The sequence below is a fragment of the Gossypium hirsutum genome, chromosome A11 (genome assembly GCF_007990345.1).
Source record: "Gossypium hirsutum isolate 1008001.06 chromosome A11, Gossypium_hirsutum_v2.1, whole genome shotgun sequence".
NCBI classification, from domain to species: domain Eukaryota; kingdom Viridiplantae; phylum Streptophyta; class Magnoliopsida; order Malvales; family Malvaceae; genus Gossypium; species Gossypium hirsutum.
The window spans coordinates 97,503,126-97,510,456 of record NC_053434.1 but is presented as its reverse complement, the minus strand read 5'-3'; the positions used below and the strand labels follow the sequence as shown (position 1 = coordinate 97,510,456).

At 36.9% G+C, this 7,331-nt stretch overlaps 1 non-coding gene across 1 annotated transcript; it reads right to left on the bottom strand.

Annotated features, from left to right (window-relative positions):
- Positions 1 to 2,439: 2,439 nt before the first annotated feature.
- Positions 2,440 to 2,545, bottom strand: LOC121210703 (small nucleolar RNA R71). Its single transcript, XR_005905817.1, has one exon. It is a non-coding gene; the product is annotated as a small nucleolar RNA R71 (small nucleolar RNA).
- Between the last annotated feature and the right edge of the window lie 4,786 nt (positions 2,546 to 7,331).

Genomic DNA, 7,331 nt, shown 5'->3' with positions numbered 1-7,331 from the left:
AACTTTATTTGATTAACTTGAAACTCGAATTCCTTTTTGATTTTTTCGAATCGAATCAAGTTTTGCTTACCCCTAATCATCACATTACTCTCTTCCATGCTCTTCTCTATTTATGTGCTTTAAAAGTAAGTTCTTATGGAACTTATCTTACATAAGTTGTTAAGGAAAATTTTGTTATGAACTTGTATGAGATATGGCATGGCTAAAATGATGAAACGAGCCTTGATATATTTTTGTGAAATGTGAAATTAAGAAAATGTGAATTACTCTCATAAAAATGGGCCATGATATATGTTGTGTATAAAAAAATAAAATGTCTTGTGTGATAATAGAATGTAAATAATGGCAATTGATAAACCGTAATTTATACATATTTTTACCCCATGTTTAATGCATTTTATGGATGATTTCTCATTAGAATTGGTGAATTCGATGCTCCTAATGCTTCAATTTCATGTTTTATACTTAGGAGAGCATAGGAGAGCGAAAGGAATGAGAAACAGGCCAAAAATAGAGAAAATAGGCCAAAGTATGAAATCAACACGGCCTAGACCTCCTTACACGAGCAGACCACACGGCTGTGTCAATTTGGGAGAATCGAAGCACGACTCACACGGGTATAGCACAAGCCCATGCCAGTCTAACAGACTCAAACACAGCCTAAAGTAATCACACACGGGCATGTCCCTACTGAGCCCAAGTTGAGTCCAATTCGGAAAAGGCTAATTTTGAGGGCCTCTAGGCATTCCAAAGCCTATAAATACACCCTAGAGGAGGAAGAAAAGAGAGACAGAGAATAGGGGGTAAGGAATTACTCCAAGGAAGCCGATTGATCCATCTCAAAAGCCGGATTCATCATCAAGACAGAAGATCTCTCCTAAATTTCCCTTCAGGAGTTTTGGGTTTTCTTTATGTTTTTTATTCTTTATTCTTCTAAGATGTTTTTGTTATTTAGTTATGAACTAAAACCCCTAAATACCTAAGGGGAATGAAACCTAAGACGAATCTTGTTATTATTTTCAGAATCGTATGATAAATATTTAACTTGTTCTTAATTATGTGTTCTTAATTCTTATTTTGATATCCCAGGATACTGATTCTAGACATGCTCTTATTCAGAGGAGGAATAGACTCTGTCTAAGAATACAATTGTCATAATTAAGCGGAGTTGATTGCGTGCTTAGAAATAGGGTGACAAGATTTTGCCGGATTAGGGTGAAACCTAATAAGGGGATCCATATATCGAGTTAATGCAACCCTAGAATGTTAATTAGAGAAAAGTCTCGGTTATTCAATCTAGGGATTAGACGTTATTAGTCTTGAATAGGGATAATAACATAACTTAGGGATCTCTACAGAACAAGTTGAATGAATAAATTGTCCGATTCGGAGCCAAGATAACAAGAAAAGTCTAGGTGGATTTTTCCTTAGGTATTATCTCAAGTCAATCGATTTTTCCCAAAAGCAATTCCTCAATTCTTTTCTCTGTGAGTTCTTAGTTTAGATAATTAGTTAGTTAAAACAAAATCCCATTATTCTTAGGCTAGATAATAAAAAGACAGTCATTACTAGTACTTTTAGATCCTTTAAGTTCGACAATCCGGTCTTGCTCAAACTATACCGCTGTTCGATAGGTACACTTGCCTACATCGCGATAATAGTTAGTTCAAGAACGAGTAATTATAAATATTTAAAACCTATCATGAAACCTCGCGATCAAGTTTTTGGTGCCGTTGCCGGGGAACTAAGATAATAGGAACGCTTAATTTTTATTACTTTAGCCATTTATTTTTCTTGCAATTTAATTTTTATTATTATTTATTTATTAACCCACTCTTTCTTTCTCTTGGTAGGTTTTTATAGTTTATGACTAGAAGAAACCCATCGGGACCATTACTTTTTGACGAAGAAACCGATCGCACAGTTCATAAAAACCAAAGAGAAATAAGGTGAAGCTTAAGATACACAGGGAATGAGCAAGAAGACGATACTCAACCCCAACTGAAGAGAGGGCTAAAAACCACGGCAATCAGCTACCTCCTGCAATTGCGACTAATCAAAATCCCGCTCCACGTACTATGTATGACTATGCTAAACCTTCTTTAACAGGAACTGAGTCAAGTATAGTTAGACCTGCTATTGCTATGAATAATTTCGAATTGAAACCTAACACAATTCAGATGATACAGTAGTTTGTTCAGTTTGATGGGTTGCAGGATGAGGATCCCAAAACTCACTTGGCGAATTTTCTGGAGTTTTGCGATACTTTCAAAATTAATGGCATTTCTGATGATGCCATTCACCTTTGGTTATTCCCTTTTTCACTGAGAAACAAAGCTAAACAGTGGTTGAACTCGTTACCATGAGGGTCTATCACTACTTGGGAACAAATGACCGAAAAATTTTTACTAAAATATTTTCCGCCGGCTAAAACGACTAAGTTACGTAATGATATTTCTTCTTTTGTGCAGATGGACTTAGAAACACTTTACGATGCATAGGAGAGATACAAGGATCTATTGCGAAGGTGCCCTCACCATGGATTACCACTATGGCTGCAAGTTCAAACGTTCTACAATGGTGTGAATCCCTCGACAAGACAGATGATTGACGCAGCTGCTGGAGAAACCATAAACAACAAAACACTTGAAGAGGCTTATGAATTCATTAAAGAAATGCCACTGAATAACTATCAGTGGCAAGTCATGAGGACTATGCCAACAAAAACAGCAGCCGTTTATAACATCAACTCAGTTACTATGTTGTCAAATCAGGTAGAACTTCTCAATAAAAAGATTGATGGTTTACTTGGTTCTACATGGGTACATCCAATAATGAGGTGTGACTCAAGTGGAGGAGGTGTGCATACAGAATATCAATCCTTCAATCCTACAACCGAAGAGGAACAAGTCAACTATATGGGTAACAATAACTTTAGATCTCAAAATAACCCATACAGTAATACTTATAATGCAGGTTGGAGGAACCACCCAAATTTCTCCTGGGGTGATCAAGGGAATCAAAAGCCACAAAATCCTCAGGGTTTTCAATAGCCACCTTATCAACAAGAGAAGAAACCGAACCTTGATGAGATTTTATCTAAATTCATCTCGGTGTTAGAAACCTGTTTCCAAAATACAGAGACAACACTTAAGAATCAACAAGCATCGATCCAAGGGCTCAAAACTCAGATAAGCCAGCTATCCAAACTGATCTCGGAAAGACCACTAGGAAATTTACTTAGTAACACACAATCAAGAGAGCATGTCAAAGCAGTTACACTAAGGAGTGGGAAAGTGTTAGCGGAATCTGAAAAGAAGTAGCACAAGAAGCCGTGGAAAGCGAAAGGAGGAAAGAAAAACCCGAAAATAGTGACAAACTAGTGTCAGAGGAATCTAAACCACCAGTTCCTTATCCAGCAAAATTAAAAAAAGATCACATTGATGAACAATTCGGTAAGTTTCTTGAACTTTTTAAGCAATTACATATCAACTTACCTTTTCTTGAAGCCATCTCGAAGATGCCTACCTACCCAAAATTTTTGAAAGAGCTTCTAACAAATAAAAGAAAGCTCGAGGACTTATCTAAGAACTCAACGAGGAGTGCTCAGCCATACTCCAAAACAAACTACCAACCAAACTGAAAGATCCAGGAAGCTTTACTATCCCTTGCTTAATTGGTAGTTTGAATGCTGAAAAAGCACTAGCTGATTTAGGCGCTAGCATTAATTTGATGCCATATAAAATGTTTAAACAACTTGGCCTTGGGGAACCTAAACCTACTAGGATGAGTATTCAATTAGCCGATAGATCTGTTAAATATCCTAGGGGTATTATAGAAGACGTACTCGTAAAAGTAGATAAATTTATATTCCATGTTGATTTTGTTATGCTTGACATGGATGAAGATGTGAAAATACCCTTAATTCTAGGGCACCCATTTCTAGCCACTGCTAGAGCTGTAATAGACGTGGGTGATGGTAAATTGGTACTTAAAGTAGGTGACAAGGAGATTATCTTTAAAATTTACGATGCTATGAGATTCTATAGGGAACAGGATGATTCATGTTATTTCATTGACTCTATTGATCATATTACTCAAGACTCTTTTCAGAAAATTGTACAAGAGGAGACAGGTGAGGAACCTAATGACCATTTGTCAAGACAAGTAGAATATGATGGCATTAGAATAAACGATGAACTTAAGCAAAAACCCTCTATTGAGGAGCCTCCAAACTGGAACTTAAACAATTACCCAACCACTTAGAATACGCATTCCTTGGAAATAATTCTACATTACCAGTTATTATTGCTCCTAATTTGCAACCCAAGGAGAAAGAGGAATTAATCCAAGTATTAAAAGAACATAAAAAGGCCATAACTTGGAAAATTTCTGACATTAAAGGAATCAGCCCTTCTTTTTTCACCCACAAAATTTTGATGGAAGATGAATACAAACCGTGTGTACAAGCTCAAAGACGTCTGAACCCCAACATGAAGGAAGTTGTAAAAGCCGAGGTAATTAAACTTCTAGATGCTGGAATTATTTATCCTATTTCTGACAGTTCTTGGGTAATTCCAGTGCAGGTTGTCCCAAGAAAGGAGGCATGACGGTTGTGACCAGCGAGAAGAATGAATTAATCCCAACAAGAATAGTCACAGGGTGGAGAGTTTGCATAGACTATAGGAAACTGAATGATACCACAAGAAAAGATCACTTCTCCTTGCCATTCATTGACCAAATGTTGGAAAGATTATCCGGACACATGTATTATTGCTTTCTAGACGGACTCTCTGGTTACTTCCAAATCCCAATAGCTCTTGAAGATCTAGAAAAGACGACATTCACATGCCTGTATGGTACGTTCGCTTATCGTAGAACGCCTTTTGGATTATGTAATGCTCCTGCCACTTTTCAGCGCTGTATGATGGCCATATTCGACGAACTCGTGGAAGATATCATGGAAGTATTCATGGATAATATTTCGGTATTAGGTAACTCTTTCCATCTCTGCCTTAAAAATTTAAAACGAGTTTTAATAATATGTGAGGAAACAAACCTTGTGCTTAACTGGGAGAAGTGTCACTTCATGGTTCAAGAAGGTATTGTATTAGGGCATAAAATTTCTAGTAAAGGGATTGAGGTGGATAAATCTAAAATAGAAACAATCAAAAAATTACCACCCTTTAGTTCGGTCAAGGCTATTAGAAGCTTTTTAGGACATGCTGGTTTTTATAGAAGATTTATTAAGGATTTTTCTAAAATAGCTAAGCCTTTGACTAAATTGCTAGAAAAAGATATACCTTTTAACTTCGATCAGGAATGTTTAGAAGCATTTAATACTTTAAAGGATAAATTAATTAATGCTCCAATCATAATTGCACCTGATTGGAACTTGCCATTTGAACTAATGTGTGATGCGAGTGACTTTGCAGTAGGTGCAGTATTGGGACAACGAAGAGACAAGCATTTTCAACCTATTTATTATGCCAGCAAAACCTTAACGGTTGCACAAAAAAACTATACTACTACGAAAAAAGAGTTGCTAGCTGTGGTTTTTGCATTTGATAAATTTTGATCATATCTCATATTGTCTAAAGTTGCTGTTTACACTGACCATTTCGCCCTTCGCTACCTTTTAACTAAAACCGATGTAAAACATCGACTCATTCGATGGATTCTCCTATTGCAAGAATTCGACTTGGAGATTCAGGATAAGAAAGGAGCTAAAAATCTCACGGCTGATCATCTGTCCAGGCTCGAGAAATGCAGTACCAGAGAACTAGATGACATTGAAATAAATGATTCGTTCCCTAAAGAATAATTTTTCGCTATATCTAACTCCGAGGTACCTTGGTTTGCAGACATTGCAAATTTTTTAGCTGCTAACATTATTCCAAAAGGGTTAACACACCAGCAAAAGAAGCGATTCTTTAATGATGTGAAAAACTACTTTTGGAACGATCTATTTCTTTTTCAAGATGTGCAGATCAAGTCATCAGAAGATATGTTACAAGATCAGAAACATAAAAAATATTGGAACACTGCCACTCAGGGCCAACCGGAGGAGACTATAGTGGAAATGAGACCGCACACAAAATACTTGAATCAGGTTTTTATTGGCCTTCGTTATTCAAAGATGCTATCAGGTATGTTACTTCATGTAACAAATGCCAACGGACAGGTAACATATCAAAACGTGATGAAATGCTTCAAAACTATATGCTTTCATGTGAAATATTTGATGTTTGGGGTATCGATTTCATGGGCCCATTCCCCAATTCATTTGGGAATAAATACATCCTAGTGGCAGTTGACTACATGTCCAAATGGGTAGAAGCCCAAGCTCTACCTACTAATGATGCTAGAGTGTAGTACACTTCCTTAAAAAACTCTTCTCGAGATTCAAAACACCTAGAGCAATTATCAGTGAAAGGGGCACTCATTTTTGTAATACTCAATTTGAAAAAACCCTTAAGAAATACGGAGTTCATCATAAAATAGCCACCCTATACCATCCTCAAACGAATGGACAAGTTGAAGTAGCAAACCGAGAACTCAAACGGATCCTTGAAAAAATAGTAGAATCAAACAGAAAAGACTGGGCAACGAAAGTAGATGATGCCTTATGGGCTTACAGAACTACTTTTAAGACTCCCATAGGGACATCACCTTACAAACTTGTTTATGGAAAAAGTTGTCATCTACCATTCGAACTAGAGCATAAAGCTTTTTGGGCTATTAAATTTCTAAACCTTGATCCCGAACTTGTAGGAAAAAATAGGTTGATGCAGTTGAACGAGCTTGATGAATGGCGAGCCAATGCATACGAAAATTCACGCCTATACAAGGAAGCAACAAAATGGTGCCATGACATTTGTTTAAAGCAACGAAAACAATTTGAAGTTGGAGATCTCATCTTACTATACAACTCAAGACTCAAATTGTTTCTCGGGAAACTAAAATCACGATGGTCAGGACCCTTCGTAATTCAATCTGTTCATCCATATGGCACAATATAGGTAAGTCACCCATCATACGGTACTTTCAAAGTAAATGGACACTGTCTCAAACTTTATAATGGTGAGAATTTTAAAGTAGATGAAGAGGAGCTACGACTCCACAAACCGCCCTGAATATACCAACAAGGTAACAATCGAGCTTAGACTATAAACAAGCGCTTCTCAGGAGGCAACCCGAATACTAACGATTTTAAATTATTTAAATTTAAAGTTTTAAACATTTAGGTCACTAACAGAGTATTTGAAGCACAGGTTCCCAACCCTACACGGCCTATCACACGGTCGTGCTCAAGGCCGTGTGACAAACAC